Consider the following 16,204-nt stretch of genomic DNA (forward strand, 5'->3'; position numbering starts at 1 on the left):
AAAGGCAGCCTCGGCAACTAAGCAAGGCCCTAAGCAACTCAGCAAAGCCCTGTCTCAAGATTTAAAAGGAGGGGTGCCACTGGGGATAGTAGGGATGTGGCTCAGAGAATGAGCACCCCTGAGTTCAATCCCTGATGCAAAAAAGGGGGTGGGGATTGTTAACACTCAGTTTTGTGATTTACCCATATTTTAGGTGGTTTCATTGTGTCTCTTATGACCCTCTGACTGCCCCTGCCCAACCCTGCCCTTTGTGGAGAAGGCATTTGAAGGGGCTGTCCCTTGCTGTTAACTGCCTAAGGGCAGAGGATGGGTGGTGCGAAAGTCGCCTCTGCCTCCCCCCAGGATCCGCCTGTCCTGGGCTCTCTCCCCCTCCATGTCACTGCCCTCTCTGACCACTTCTTTTTCCTCTTTTGTACATATCCAGGAAAGGACCGTCTCCAGTCTGAAGGTTTCTTTTTATGGCTTTGGGGGAGAAATCTCTCTGGAGCTCAGAAAAGCGGTTCATAGGGAGGAGATGGGAAGGGTGGTCTCTGGGTTGGGGACGGGGTCTTGGAGGAGTAGCCGGGAGGAGGACCTGGTCTTTGGCTCTATCTTGGGGCAGTTAGAAAAAGAAACTGGGTGATGGGTTGGGGCAGGCAGGCAGCAGGTGGCTGTGGAGACTTCCTCGGATAGCAAGCAAACTGTCCAGGAAGAAGCCTAGAGAATAAGGGGTCCAGATATCGGCCAGAAACAGGGAATAGAAAGTCTGCCTTGATGGGACCTTATTCTCTAAGCAGAGTCTGTATGTCCGTGATCCTCCTAGAGAGGTTTTCTCTCTGTCCCCTCCCCCATCTGCTTTCCCTACCTGGCAGTTCCCTGGCCTGCCCAGGCCCCATGTGGTATGACAAGTCTGGTACAGCCAGCTACTGTGCCCTGCTGACACGTATGTGGCAGCCTCTGCACAGCCCCGTAGCACCTCCCTGGGCAGTGGGTGGGGATCTGAGCATAGTAATCAGGCATGGGGAGGATGTTCCATGCGCCCTTAGATCGTAGCAAAGATTCCATTCCAGAAAAGCAGCTCAGAGGCCGGGGAAAACTCCCTTCACTTCCTGCAGAATAAAACGAGGTCTCCTGCTGTAGGCATGAAGGCCTCTCGGGCCCTGAGAGCTGGTGGAGGTTTTTTTCTGGGCCACTTGGGCCTGCGTGCAGGTTATACCAAGAATTCACACTTCACCGCAGGCTGATGTCCGTAGGCTGTGTGTTCCCAGGCATCTGCCTGGATGGTGCGCGTTCTCCTGCAAGACCTGGCAGACACCCGTCCAGCTGACAGCCGGATGGCTTCCTGTTCGTCCCCTCGAAGCTTGCCCCATTCCTCTCCCTTCCTCCACTCCTGAGCTATAATTAAGTTCCCATGTGAAACAGTATACCTCAGCTGACACACGCTTGAAACCGCAGCCCTGGTCATTGGGCAGCTCATCTGGGGTGACTTCTGGGACTGGTGCTTGGCCTCCAGACGGTCTCCGGTAGGTCTGAGTAGGTGGTATGGCCCGCCAGGAAAAGGTGGATCAGTGAGGCGAGGGCAGGCTTTGGCCAAGTGTCTGAGAGTGGCAAGTCCTGGGGGAGGTGAAGGACAAGTGAGCAGCCAGAGAGGGCCAGGGGACACAGACAGTGAAAAGAGCCAGGCAGCATTGCAGGGCTGGAGGGCATAGACAGAGAGAAGCTTCTGGATCACTGAACCACAAAGAAAGAATGTGAGCTGTTCGTTGTGTATTATAGTCTATGTATTTTTACAGCACTTAAAATTGAGTTGTTTCACATAACACAAAATTCACTACTTTAAAGTGTCCACCTAAGTGGATTTTAATATAGTCACTGTGTTGAATACTACTAATCAAATCCCAGAATATTTAAATCACCCCCAAAACAAACTCCATCCCTATTAGCATGTAGTCCAATATCTCCCTACCTTCACCCATCTTCTGGCAACCATTTCTTCCCTTCTCTGTGGATTCCCCTCTTCTATACATCTTGTATAAGTAGACTCCTGCAGCATTTATGCTTTTGTGTACAGCTTCTTTCACTTAGCATGTAGAATGTAACATTCCTTTTTATGGCTGAATAATATTCCATGGTGTGTATGTACAACATTTTGTTTATCTAGTCATCAGTTAATGGGCATTTGGATTGTTTTCATTCTTTCACTCTCAATATTTATGTGTAGGCTTTTGTGTGGACATGTACTTTAAGTTTTCTTGGTACCTAGTGAAGTTGCTGGGTCATATGATAACTCTAACATTTGAGGAACCTTACAATGTTTTCCAAAGTGGTTGTGCCATATTCTCACTGGTTCATTCATTCTTTTTTGTTTATTGGTTATTTTATTTATTATTAATCATGGTAAAATATGTATAACATAAAATTTACCATTTTAAGTGTTTTATTCCATGGTAATAAGAAAATTTACATTCTTCTGTAATCACCCCACTGTCCATCTCCAGAATTTTTTTCATAATAGCCAAAAATGAAACTCCAGATCTATAAAATAATAACACCCATTTCCTTTTTAGGGCAGAATAAGTTTTCATTGTACCTGTGTAGGACATCTGTTTATCTCTTCATCCGTCAACAGACATTTGGATTATTTCAATATTACAGCATTTACTGCTGTAAACATGGGTATACAGATAGCTGTTCATATTCCTGCTTTTAGTTCTTCTAGGCATATATATACCCCAAGATAGAATTGCTGTATCACATGGTAACTTACGATTTTATTTGTTCATTTACTCGTTTATTCTGAGTGGTGCTGGGATCAGCGCATCCCTGCCTCGTGGCATTCCAGGAAGCACTCCACAACTGAGCCTTGATTTTTTTGAGGAAGTGCCATGCAACTGCTGAGGTTAATCACATTCTAGGTCTTTTGTAAGAAATGTTTTTTTCCTCTCTGAAGTACATTAGAATTTACTTTATTCTTGTATTTCAAACACATCACCAGGATATATCTAGTTATTTTTCTTCTTTAATTAGTTCCATATTGGTGCTTGTGCAAAAGACAAGTCTCTTGGGATCTCCAGGAACTTTTCTAGCATATTTTCCCCTCTCAATGTCTCTGGACTCTGCTTCTTGACTCTTGTTAGACAGACTGTACTTTGGATTTCTTGGTTCATTGCTAGTGTATAGAAATACAATTAATTTTTATGTATTGATCTTGTATCCTGAACTCGCTGTGCTTACTAGTTCTAGCAGTTCTGGATTTTTGTGGATCCCTTAGGATTTTCTATATCTAAGATCATGACTGGGTATGGTGGCAGGCCTGGAATCCCAGCTATTTGGGGAGACTTGAGGCAGGAAGGTCACAAGTTTGAGGCCAGCCTGGGCAACTTGACCCTATCTCAAAATAAAACTTAAAATAAATAAATGAATAAAATGGCTGGGGATGTGCTCAGTGACAAGTGCCCCTGGGTTTGATCCCTAGTACTGCAAGGAAGGCTCAGTGTGAGCACTGGCATCTGAGTGGCCTCGCAGATAATACAGCGGTTACTGTAATCGCAGTGGCCCTCGCATCTGGGCAGAACTTGAGCAGACCGAGAGGTGCGGGGAGGGCAAGTGCGAGCAACAGCTCAGGGGTGATGGGAAGTCAAGAGTGTTGGTAACAGGTTACCCCCAAACTTAGTGGCTTCAAGCAGTGCTTATTATCTTGTGGTTGCCAAGGTCAGGAGGGGATTTCATGCTGATGTGAATACCGGGAGATGGGATTGTTGCCATCCATTTTAGAAGACTGGCCTTGTACCAAGTGCCAGTGAGGCTGGGATGGACCAGAGCACATCAGGGCTGCAGGATGGGGCCGTTACAGTTGGAGATCTTACCTGCTCGGCTGAGAGGCTAGGACTGATTTAAGAAGACGCAGGGAGGGTATGGAAAGTTAGGACAGTTAATCTGCTAGCATCATACCTGAGGGATCAAATTGGAGAGAATTACAGGGAGCGCACTAGTAGGAGATGGCTTTAGTAACCGAGGCGGGAAGCTCCTGGGCCTTTGCTAACAGTTATGTTGAGGACTTCCCGTCTGTGCTCTTCAGCTGTGTTTTCTCTCATCTTCAAAACAACTACAGAAAGAAGGAACTATTAATTGATGTCCAATTTGCAACAGAGGACACTTGGCTGAGAGAAGTTAAGACCCTTGTACATGGTCACACAGGTACAAAGTTACAGAACCGCAGTCAAATCTACCCAGCTTTGAAGACTGTGCCTTTGGTGGAGGTGGGAGTGGCAAGAGGGGAGTGACTGGGGAGGCAGGGTCTTGGTCCTTCCTGGATTCTGAAGGGAGATGGAGGAGTCTGACAGACTGTGAGAAGCTGGGACAACAATGACACTAGTAGAAGAAGAGGAGCTGGAGGGAGCCCTGGTGTGGCAGGGGAGTGGGTCGTCCTGGGACATGGGGCTCTTTTGGGCAGAGTCCTGGCCAGTTAGTGTCCTTTGGATATGAGACATACCCTGTGGCCAGAAAGTGCTGTAAGAGTGGGAGCTTACTGGGGAGAGGGTGCGGTGGGTTTGACAGGTGCCCTCTAGCCCCTGGTACACATGTGGTGGGCCTCTGGTCCTATGTTGTGCAGCATTGATCTGCCCAGAGAGTGACAGCAAGTGACACTTGGCTGTGGTAGTCATTCAGAGCCCTTTCACTTCTTTTGAGTCTTAAAACTACCCTGTTAAGGTTGTCATTATTCCCTATTTGGTTGATGAGGAAATCAAGGCTCAGAGGAAAATTGATTAGCTCAGGAAGAGTCTGGATTCCAGTTACTTGCCGTGAAACTCAGTACCTTAACCACCACGTGTCCTTTCTCCTGATTCTGTAAGTTACCTAGGACCAGCTGTGTGGCTCTGCCTCACACGATGTCATCTGAGCTTGCCCAGCTGGATTGTCATGTCTAAGGTGGCCTCTCTGTGCATGTCCTTCCTCTAATCCTTCAGAAACTGTCCTGGACTTCTTATGTTATGGCAGCTGGGGGCCCAGAGGGTGAAAGGCTCAGGCCAGAACCTTGCCTCCGCCACTTTCTGCTGGCCAACACTGTCAGTGGGCCAGCCCAGATTCAAGGATGGGAACTGGATTCCACCTCTTGACGGGAAGAGTGGCCAAGGGTTTGTGGCCATCTTTAATCCCTGGGCAGCCAGTAATGGAGAGCTGGGATTTGAATCCAGATCTATGTGACTCATATGCAAGCCTCTCTCTGTCATACCATGCTGTGTCCTTTTCTGCTTCTAACTCCTAGGAAGCTGCAAAGCTGGTTTTGCTTCTGGTCTTCTGAATTGAAGTTGCACCACTCACCCCTTCACATGTCAGCATCCAAGATCACTGGGCCAAAATAGGCTCTGCCCTGGGGATTTGCTAGCTGCTCCCAGGCTACAGCACTGATTGCCAGAGGAGCCTGGAATTTCCCCGTGGAGTTTCCCTTTCTGCACTTAGTGGCCTTTGGTTCACAGGGCTGGCTGAGTGGGGTGCTTGCTGCATTGCGGCCAGATGTGCAGACTGGCCTGGTTTCCAGTTGCCCCAGATGGTGTGCAGTTCAGTGATTCCCACACATGGCTCGACTGGCATATTCACCAGGGAATTTTGGGGAAAATGTAGACTCCTGGCCTTGCCCAAGGCCAATTGAATTAGAATTTCCAGCATGGTGTCCAGGAATCTGCATTTTAAAGCTCCCTGTTGATTTGGGGGTGCAGCTTGACTGGGAACCACTGACTTCTATTTGTGGCATTCCCCCTCAGTCCCAGTGACCTCAGAAAGATGCCTTTGAAGTCATCAGCCAGAGGAGGCCACATGAGAGAGAATTAATCCTTTGCAGGCCCTTCTTCACAACCAGGAAATGATTCCTGAAGGTGTCCAGGAAGTATCTGACAGAATCTGCTCAGATCTTTGATTTTCTTTTGCATTCTTTGATATTATCTGAGCTTTGTGGGGGCTGGTGGTTTTCTTTTAAAGTATTTATAGAGGGGGACAAGCTTTTATGGCAGTCAGACCCTCTCTGGTCAGGACTGTCGTGGGCTGATTTAGCTGGATGTGGAATACCTTTGCTTAGTTGTCTGGTTGGTATCTTTGGTGTGTAGAATATGATAACCCTAGATGTAGCTAGGACCTTACTCATGCCGGGCTTTAGATCTACCTTAAGGTGCAGTTATGCAGGTAGGTTTTAAAACCTGGGATACTTTCTTTGTCAGTTAAAAGACTGCCTTATACATTTTAGAATGCCTGGAAAATAACAGGATGCATAAAGCAGAACATAAAAATCACCTAGAACCTTCCTATCAGAGAATCACTGTGGTTAATATTTTGATGGGTATTCCTTGTATTTCTCCTCGGATCCTTCACGCACCCTCTTTTTGAAAACCATGGTGAAATAATATCATGATGCTGGTTTTTGGAAGCTTCAGGAGACATAATCCATAAAGTTCACCTGGTGACACATGCAACTTAATGGTTTTGTGTTTAGACAGTTGCACAACCATCACCATAACCTGGTTTTAGAACATTTTTATTTTTCTGAAAAGAAATTTTGTAATCCATTAGCATTCCATTCTCCAGTCTCTTCCCCGGCCCAGCTCTAGGCATTTCATATGAGTATGATTTTATAATTTGTGGTCTTTTGTGACTGCCTTCTTCCACCTTTTTTGTGGGAGGGTACTGGGGATTGACCCCAGGGGTGTTTTACCACTGAATGACATCCCCAGGCTTTTTATTTTTTATTTTGAGACAAGGTCTCATTAAGTTGCTAAGGCTGGACTCAAACTTATGATCCTCCTGCCCCAACCTCCCAAAGCACTGGGATTACAGGCATGCGCCACCACACCCAGCTGTGACTGGCTTCTTTCACCGAATGTAATTGTGATATTGTTTTGAAATCTGCTTGAAGCATTTATATCACTAGCAATTTGAATATAGTTTTTAAGAATCCATTTTGTCTTATACAAAATAGTGGAATTCATTGTGATATCTTTTACATACACACAAAAGAATGCATTTTTATTTATTTTTTTAAGAATATGTCTTGAACAGTAGGGCAGTATCCCGTCTCCTGTGGGTGTCTGATCTTACTCCACAGTCCTGCTGATGCAGAGTTAGGGCCTTTCTCACCTTTTGTTGTTATAGTGGGCCCTCCTTATCTGCAGTTTCATTTTCTGTGGTTTGAAAATATCGAATGGAAAATTCCAGATATAAAAGATATTTTATTGCATTATTGTGCTGTTCCATTTTATTATTTCTTATTGTTGTTAATCTCTCTATGTTTTCAATTTGTAAATTAAATTTTATCTTGGGGGCTGGGGCTGTAGCTCAGTGGCAGAGCACTTGCCTTGCATGTGGAAGGCACTGGGTTCGATCCTCAGCACCACGTAAAAATAAACAAATAAAATAAAGGCATGTTGTTCATCTACAACTACAAAAAAATTAAAATAAGAATTTTATTTTGGGTTTGTATGTATGGAAGAAAGTGTAGCATAGCAAGAGTGTGGTACTATTCAGTTTCAGGTATCTGCAGACCATCTTGGAGTGTATCTCCAAGGATGTGCAGGGGTGGGGGGGGCGGGGGGGGGCACTGTACTTTTAAAGCTCCTGCACTCTGAGATCACTTGTATGTTGATTTGCTGGTGAGTTGTCTGAATCCCTGTCCAGAACAGAAGCTCTTTGAGAGCAGCCACTGGTGTGTCTGGTTAACATAATCCCCCCATAGCTTAATTCCTGGAATTTGGTAGATACTATTTCTAAAATATGTGCATGTAGTTTTGAATGAATCAAAATGGGAGGCTTTTCCCAATTCTAGAAAGTTATACAAATTTATCCTCTCACCACAGTATTGGAGTACCTGACCCTCAACCCTTTGAATTTGGGTTGATTCACAGTAAGTCCTGTGATCTTTTAGATTATAACACCGTCTGACCTGTTTACCAGTTAAAGAATTGATGCGTATGTCCTTGTTTGTGGGCCGTGAATATCCTGGCTCTTGGGTGACACTGGAATCTGCGTCCTCACTGTGACATTGCATCATTTCCTGTCCCTCAGAGAGTTCTCTTGCCACTGCTTCTGTTGTGCGTGGTGTGTTGGGGGTGGGTGGAGTTGGGTGGGTAGAAACTGTGTAAGAGGATGTTGGTTCTGGCTGCTGATTTTGATGCCTTTTGAAGTCACTGGGAGATGTCACTCTGGAAGTTGTGTGCCTTCAGAAATAGAAGTGAGGAATGCTCCAGCAGGAAGTCTGGTGCAGGCGGCCGTCTGCCTGCTCAGAGGTGGTGGGCACCCACAGGGCTGTGAACGCCTTCTGAGTCACCCGCTGGCTGCTGGTGCTGCTTCTCTCCACACACTTCCTGTCTGGGAAAGCCTGCTGCGCACCGTGACAGCAGAGGACTCGCTGAGGGTGCAGAACAGGAACCCCAGGTCCCAGCGGCTGCCTCTCACGGAGAGGTTTCACTGCAGTCGTCCTCCTCACACATGAGTGTGGCATCGCTGCGTGTTTTAGATAAATGTGCGTAGTGTACACTTGGGAATCAGGAAAAGCCAGATGGCCAAGGCTGCTCCAGCGTGCCACAGAGCGGTCGCAGGTGCTCTGTGGTGGGTCAGTTAAGGCCCTGGGACTCACCTTCTCCCTTAGCAGCTGGCTGGTCGTCCTGTACTCACCTCTCGAGGTTTTCCTATGTGCTCCCCTTGTGGTAGCCTCCCCGCCTCCCCCAGGCCTTTCAGAAGGTGCTGCCCCTGTACCTTTGCCCAGGTCACGGGCATTCCAGATGCCTTGAACTTCTTTTCTTTGCACCTGAGAATCTCTCCTGTGTTTGGTCTCTCTTACAAAGTTGTTCATTATTGTGTTATTACTTCAGCAGTTACCAGGTGCTACTTTGTGCCTAGCACTTTATTAGCCTCTGGAAACACGCAGAAGAAAGGGAGTAAGCTCTGGGAAGTTAATTGGCCCTGCTCTCCCTTGGCCTCCATTTCCTCTCACATGCCTCTGCTGACCTGGTTCCTCTTCCCCTTTCCACGGCCTGAGTGTGAACATTTCTTAGGCTTCTGCCTTCTCTCTGCTTCTGTCACCCTCTCCTTCTCTGTGCCTGTCCCTTCCCATGGCTGTGACCATTCTCATCCAAACTTCTTACCCCAAATTCTTTTCTCCTGGGTTCAATCCCAGTACGGGGTGGAGGGTGGGTAAATGAAAGAAAGCGTGTAAAACATCCAACACATGCCTGGCTTTTTGTAAGCATTTAATAGTTAGGTGTCATTATTATAAAATAGCAGCTTCCGCTGCCTAGAGGGCATTGACACCGGGCACACAGCCACAGGGGTTACAGTGCTAGGTGTCATGTAACGGGGATGCTGGGAAGGAACACCACCTTTCTCACAGCGTCATATTCCGTCCCTAAACTGCATGGAGGAGCGGTCCATTCTTGGATCTCTGTGGCTCTTGGTGCTTCTCACGTGGAGCTTGGTGTGGCCTTTCTTGTGGTGTGATCCTTCACCCTGCTGCATGTCCTCCGAGGTCAAGCCTGGGCACTGGGAAACTGATGACTTGGTTTGAACCTGGAAATTCCACCAGTGGGAATGGTCACCTGGCAAGTAGCAACCATTGGGGCCTGATTCCTGACCTCTGCAGCTGCTGAGTCTGTTTCTCCTATGCTGCATAGATGCAGGGTCTCCTGCTTCCAAAGAGCTGTTCCATCCTGCTCCTGGGACTCAGAGAGGCTCCAGAAGCCCCTGGCTCTGCTGCTCTTGGAGTCTGTCACTGCTCTCCCACCTCCCAGCAGGAGTAGGGCTTAGATGGGCCAGCCAGGCCAACTTAGGAACACTGTTGATGCTAAGGTCATGGTTAGTCCTGATCTGGGGCTTGGGGTATGGTTACCTTTTTTGTGTGTAGCGGGAGGGGGAGGTTCTCCCAGAGTGGTAGCACACACCTATGACTCCAGCAACTCAGCTCCCAAGTAACTGGAATTCAGGCCTGTGCCACCACACCTGCCTGGCTTACCTCTTTAATTATTTAAATATTCTTATTTTATAGTCTGAGGTTAGTTTTATATCTAATTCTTAGGGTGCTGCTTTTCTTTTTGTGCATGATATTTATTCCTTGGTGGTCTGTTTCCTGGTAGAGTTTGTTATTGTGGGTAATAAGCTCATTTACAGGAAGGATCTGTGACCTGAATGAGTCTTGAATCTTGGGCTGGGAAAGGGTCCTGGGAGCAGTCTGTTTGCTTGTAGTGGGGCCGTGTTAGTCGGCTCTCCACCAGTGTGACAAAATACATGAGATAATGAACTTGTAAGGAGGAAAAGTTTATTTTGGCTCACAGTTTTGGAGGTTCTAGTTCATGGTTGCTGGGCCCGTTTCTTTTGGACCTGGATGAGGCAGAACATGGTGGTGGGGAATGCGTGGTAGAGCAAAGCCCTATAGATGCTGGGAATTAAAGAGAAAAGAAGAGTCCAGGGTCCCAGTACTCCCTTCAGGGGTAGCAGCCCCAGTGACCTAATTCCTTCCAGGTCTCACCTCCTGAAGGTTCCACTACCTCCAGGAGCACCACAGACTGGGGACCAGGCTTTTAACACATGGACTTTGGGGAACACATCCCCACCGTAGCAGGGGCCATCACTGTTTTGGTGGTCCTGGCTCAGTTTTCATCTTCTTTTCTCAGTTTGGACCCCTTCACCTGCAGGCAGGGTGAATTCACACCCCTCCAGCTCGTCACCCTCCTGCGCTGAGCCAGCCCTGTGAGGCTCTCGTCTTGATACTGGGGCTCTCGGCCGCAGCCAGGCATCACACCCCGTCCTGCACACATGACGCAGAAGCGCACGGGTCCTGGTGGTGTCAGTTCCACTCGCTGCTTATGTTTCAGCTCTTATCATTTCTAGCACATGGGGTATTTTTCTCTGAAGCTTGGATTATGGCTAAGGATACCATTTGCTTTATTTTAACCAGTATTTCTATGTGACTCTAGTGGGAGCTTTTCCCATTGATTCAGTCTGCTGCCCTGCTCAAAGTTCAAGTCCAAAGCCTTAGCATGGTATTGAAACCCTGCATGATCCAGATCATCTTCCTCTCCCACATTAGCTTGACTCTTCAGTATTACACTTCAACAAACCAGCTATTTGAATACCAGGTACTGTAATGCTTAAAAGCTCAGGTTTTAGCTGGGCACAATGGCACATGCCTGTGGTCCCAGCTACTCGGGAGGCTGAGGCAAGGGGATCACAAATTCAAGGCCAGCCTTGGCAATTTGGGGAGGCCCTGTCTCAAAATGAAAAATAAAAAGGATTGTGGCTATAGCTCAGTGGTGGAGCATCCCTGGGTTCAATGCCCAGTACTGACCAAAAAAAAAAAAACCTCAGATTTTAGAATCCAGCCATTTGATTTGGAACCTCCTTTCATGACATATATTTTGTAACTCCTTTCTCTGGCACATGGTCAGCTGTATGCCCGTCAGTTCCCCCATGTCGCTGTCTCTAGCGGGCCGTGGGCCCTGGCTTCTGCCTTTGTGACTTGTTCCTTCCCTGGAGGTGCCTGTCTCCCTTGACCTCTTTCCTCATCCCTCCCCCCTGAGCAGCCTCCTCTGTTCTTGGGGTCTGTTTCTAAAGTAAGTATCACTCTGTGGGTCCTGCATGTGTCCTGTCCTTAGCAGATTCTGAATCCCTTGAGAGCAGGGTCTTATTTTTCTCTAAGTAATGGCAGACTACATATAGTGTCACCTTCTGATTTCCAAGGTCTCCCAGGACAAGTCACCTGCATGTGTTACTTCTGAGGCATCAGGGTTTGTCCTGTGGCTCTCAGATAGCTTCCTTGCCTTTTCAAGTCTGACTTTACATTTTTCTAGGAGAGAATATCTCAACACCATTGCTGAGTCAGGATCTCTGGGAGTGGATCTTGGAACTTGTTTCTGAAGATCAGAGGAAAATGAAGCAAATTGAGATCCGAAGTTGTTTTAGCTGTATCCATGGGGGCGGATACCAGCTGAATTAAGTGTCTGTGGTCCTCAGCCCTCAGCATAGCTAAATAGGTCCTGTGCCTTCCTTCTCAGCAGTTGTGGAAGCTCCATTAGGTCATAAGCAACCTAGGCTTCTTCCAGTCCCTGCTCTGCTATTCTTGGGATGTGGCTGCTGTTTTTAGGATCCAAAATGGTTTGGTGCCGCAGTCCAGCTGGGCAAAATAACCGGGAGGTGACAAGCAACTTGAAGGTTGAAGCGGGAACTGCTTTATTACGGAACAACAGCGGTATATATACCTAACTGATTACACACAGCCTGACTCAATTAGCATCATCCAGATACAGCAATCAGCCAATAAGGAATCCCCACCATCTTAATGGCTCGGTGGTGTTGCCTCACAAACCACTCCTCCTGGCAAACTGCCAGGCGCCATCTTGACTTGATTCGCGCCCCCCAACAGTTTAGCTTCAGCTGTCATACTACATTCTAGGCACTTGGAGAGAGGAAGAAAGGAAGAGGAATTATTGAACCTAGAGACATTCTATTACTGAACTACATCCCCAGTCCCTTTTATTTTCAAGACAGGGTCTCGTTAAGTTCCTGAAGCTGGCCTTGAACTTTGTGATTCTCCTGCCTCAGCCTCCCAAGCCTCTCTCCAAGCATGTACCACTGCACTTGGCTTGTTTCTTTTTGAAGGAAACCTCAAGAAAATCTTTTGCCTCTATAATTTCTGTAACTGAGTGATAGCTACTTAATATCTCAGAGTCACTGTTACCATATTTGTAAAATAAGCATGAGAATATCCCAGGAGAGTGAGGATTGGGAAGAATACATATGGAGTACCTGGAACTTGATGCTCAGTCTGCAATGAGTGTTCTGTAAATAACCATGGTGACTGGCACCAAGGGTACACTCTCCCTCTGAAGGACCTTTCCTGAAAGTCTCCCCCAACAGCTTCAACTTCCCCTCAATGACCTCCCATAATGGCAGAGGAGACTAAGAAGTCTTTTAGCTGGGCCCATCACTACCTGAAATAGAATTGGGACTCTGACACAGAACAAGAGGGGGATGGTGGATAGTGGATAAACGACAAGCAGAGTCAGCACCGTTCATTCAGCATTAACTTGGCACCTACTGTCCTCTAGTCCTTAGGAACGGTCAGGTGCCCTCACTCTAGAGGGAAAGCATGTTCGTGTCAGTAAGCACAGTACGGAGTGAGGAGGTGGAGGAAGCAGGTGGAACAGGAAAGACAGGAGGAACGTCTATACCCTCAGGCCTCAGAGCGGCTGCCAGCTTACCCCTGGCCTTTTTTCTCCCTCTCAGTTCCTAGTGCCCTGTCTTCTTCTCTCTATCTTTCATTATTCTTGTCATTGTTGTCACTGGGACTTGTTTTACCCCTCTATTCTGACCCCAACACCTGCACCTAGAACCTGAGGAAGTAGGAACAGTTGGTGGCTGAGTGGAAACCTCTGGCATGGGAGCCACGCATTTGAAGAGCCAAGTTCCAGGCCCGAAAGACAGAGGCCAGTAGCAGGACAGCATCTTATTCCTGGATGCACTGTGGCAGACTTGGCTCCAGGAACAGGGTCATAATCATCATCAGGAGGGGCCTTCCTCACCAGGCGTCTGGCATCATGAAATGATGAAACTTTAACAACACTGAAATCCCTCTCAGGGGTGTAAAATGAGTTAAGTGTTTATCTACACAGACTAAGCAGGAGTCTTGGTGTGCCAAAGTGTTAACATACATAAAAACATTACTTCTACTTACTGTAACATTTATTGACCACTAAACATTGCCATTGCTTCTTGAAACTTAAAGGAAATTTTAGGAATAATTTGGGCAACCCACATTATTTTTCATTTTGACATTTTGATATATGTCTGTTCCCTTTGGGAAGTCAGAGAGGCAGTGAGAAGCTGTTGCACAGATTTCTTAAGAGGCATGTAGTGATTTTGGCCCTTGGCATCACCCACTTAAGGACTTAGAATGTTGCAGGGAAAACTGAGAGGTTGGAGGTGGTCATTCACGGTAAAGGGCATTCCTTGAAATGTGGACTGTGACCTGGGCATTTGCCCTTGTGTTCTTGGTTTCCTCATCTGTCGGGTTTTAGTCCTGGCAGTTCCTCCCTCACAGGGTTGTTAGAGGGATTGTGGAGCCCGTGGAGCTTTATTCCCAACTTCTTGGGAGACTGAGGCAGGAGGACCAAGAGTTTGAGACCAGCCTGGACGACTCAATGAGGTCTTGTCTCAAAACAAAGGAATGACTGGGACAGAGCTCAGCGGCAGACTGCTTGTCTAGCGTGTGTGAGATGTGTGAGGTGGTCCTAGGTTTGATCCACAGTATCTCTCACACACAAAAGGCCTGTGGAAAGCATTCAGTACATGTCATTAGTATTATGGGATAGTGCGCTTACATGTTAGGGCCAGAGTGGAAGGCCTTGGATGCCACATTAAAAACTGAGATTGTGGGCAGGGATGTGGCAGATCATGTGTGGGCTCAGGAATGTCTCTGGTGGGAGTTGGGGGCTGGACCAGATGGAGGAGCATCTGGAGGGTAAGCAGGGCCTGAACTGGGACATTGGCAAAGTCAAGGAAAAGGGAAGATGGTTTGTTCTTTTTCTAGAGCTTTGAGGTGTAATGTTAGGTTATTTATTTGGTGACTTTCTGTCCTTTTAATGAATGAGCTCAATGCAATGAACTTTCCTCTTAGAATTGCCTGATAGTATCTCAGAGATTTGATATATCATTATTCTCATTTACCTCTAAGTAATTTTTTATTTAATCCTTGATTTCTTCTGCTATCCATTGGTCATTAAACAGCATATTATTTAGTCTCCAGGTATTAGTGTAGCTTCTATTTTTTTATTTTATCATTGCTTTAAATGGAGGTTGGATAAGTGAGTAGTGAAGGAGAACCTGATGACTTTGGAGTTCCAGCAGGTGTGACCGGAGTTGGTGTCCCATTGACTATGCAAGGACACCTGAGGTGGAGCAGGTGTGGATGGCAGGAAAGCAGAGGGGCAGGCTGCCCGTGGCCTGGCAGGAGATAACTGACTGTAGTCAGATATGTCACGAGGCCCCGCCAGGCCTCTGTGTGTATGTCGTAGTCAGCAGGAGAGAGGTCAGCACACAGGTGGGGGTGCAGCTATGATTGAAATCCACAGAGAGCAGGGAGCCAAGCTTGGGACCCAGTGGATGGGGAGCGATGAGGGACGATCACCATTTCAAGAGTGGGCCAAAGAAGAGCAAGAAGCAGAGCGCAGAGCACCCTGAGAAGCCTGCAGGGAGGAGCTGCCATTGCCACTGCAGAGTGGGTGGAGGCAGGACAGGCAGCACGGGCCTCTTAGACTGGTGGATAGGAGGAGTTGGCAAGGCCTCCTCACATGGGCTGTGTTTTACGGGTTATTTAATACTTTGTATTTATTTGGTTCTTAACACTTTTTAAGGCCCTTCACATTGTCATGTTGTGTCCTCTCACCAGCATATCAGGTGAGGGAGATTGGCCCCATGTTCTGACTGAGAGGCTGGAGTGAACCCAGACAGCCTCCAACAGGGGCAGGGAAGGCTCGCATCCTAAAGGAGGCCTTCTTGGGGGGGGGGGGGAGCCTGCAGAAGGACATGGCCAAGGCCTATGTGTGGAGCAAGAGAGGCAGAGCCTGGTCACAGTAGGACTTGTCCTGTCAGGAGGCTGGGTTTCATTCTGACAGTAACAGGGAATTTCTGAAGAGTTCTAAGCGGGGAAGTTGCTGGAGGGGCAGAAAGTAAAAGCAGAGGCTCTTTAGAGATGTTGTTGTAATTCAAGTGAAAACTAAGGGAGATACTTAGGATTTGGAGGAACAGTGCTGAGTTCATTTGGACCTTGAATTATTTAGATCTTGGAGTATCCTGGGGGGATAAAGGGATATCTTCAAGGAGTCTAATCTCAAGGTCAAGACCCCTGCCAAGTGTTCACCTGATTGTGGACCTGACAGTGGAATTTGTTGGTGAACCCTGAAGGTCAACTCAAGGTCCAGAGTGAGGCTTCAGATGTAGAAGTGACCTTGCAGATAGGTTGCTACAGTCTTTCTCCCACTCCTCTAGCACAGGGATGCTTCCGTTCCCAGGAAGCCCATCTTTGTGCTCTGTGGAGCTCTCCACACTGGGAGGATTAGCAGCACCCTGTAGGCCTTTTCCCTTCTGCTAGCTCCCTTAGGTGCTTCTTCTGATCTTGAGTTTGCATATTTGTTGGGGAGATGGGGAAAACAGGCCTCTTCTTGGGGAAGGTCAGTTTGGGCCACAAAACAGG

The 16,204-nt window shown here is 47.4% G+C and overlaps 1 protein-coding gene across 5 annotated transcripts in view; it reads left to right on the forward strand.

The window, feature by feature from the left end:
• Window positions 1-16,204, forward strand: part of Ppard (peroxisome proliferator activated receptor delta) — a 71,729-nt gene that overhangs the window by 17,511 nt on the left and 38,014 nt on the right. The window contains exon 1 of one of the 5 annotated variants that reach the window (XM_048805157.1): window positions 1,480-1,502. The exons of the other annotated variants lie outside the window; for them this stretch is intronic. The gene's annotated coding sequence lies outside the window, so the exon portion shown is untranslated. Of the gene's footprint in view, window positions 1-1,479; window positions 1,503-16,204 lie in introns of those variants that run through there. 5 annotated transcript variants of the gene reach the window in all.

This window comes from Marmota marmota, unplaced genomic scaffold, assembly GCF_001458135.2.
Source record: "Marmota marmota marmota unplaced genomic scaffold, marMar, whole genome shotgun sequence".
NCBI classification, from domain to species: Eukaryota; Metazoa; Chordata; class Mammalia; order Rodentia; family Sciuridae; genus Marmota; species Marmota marmota.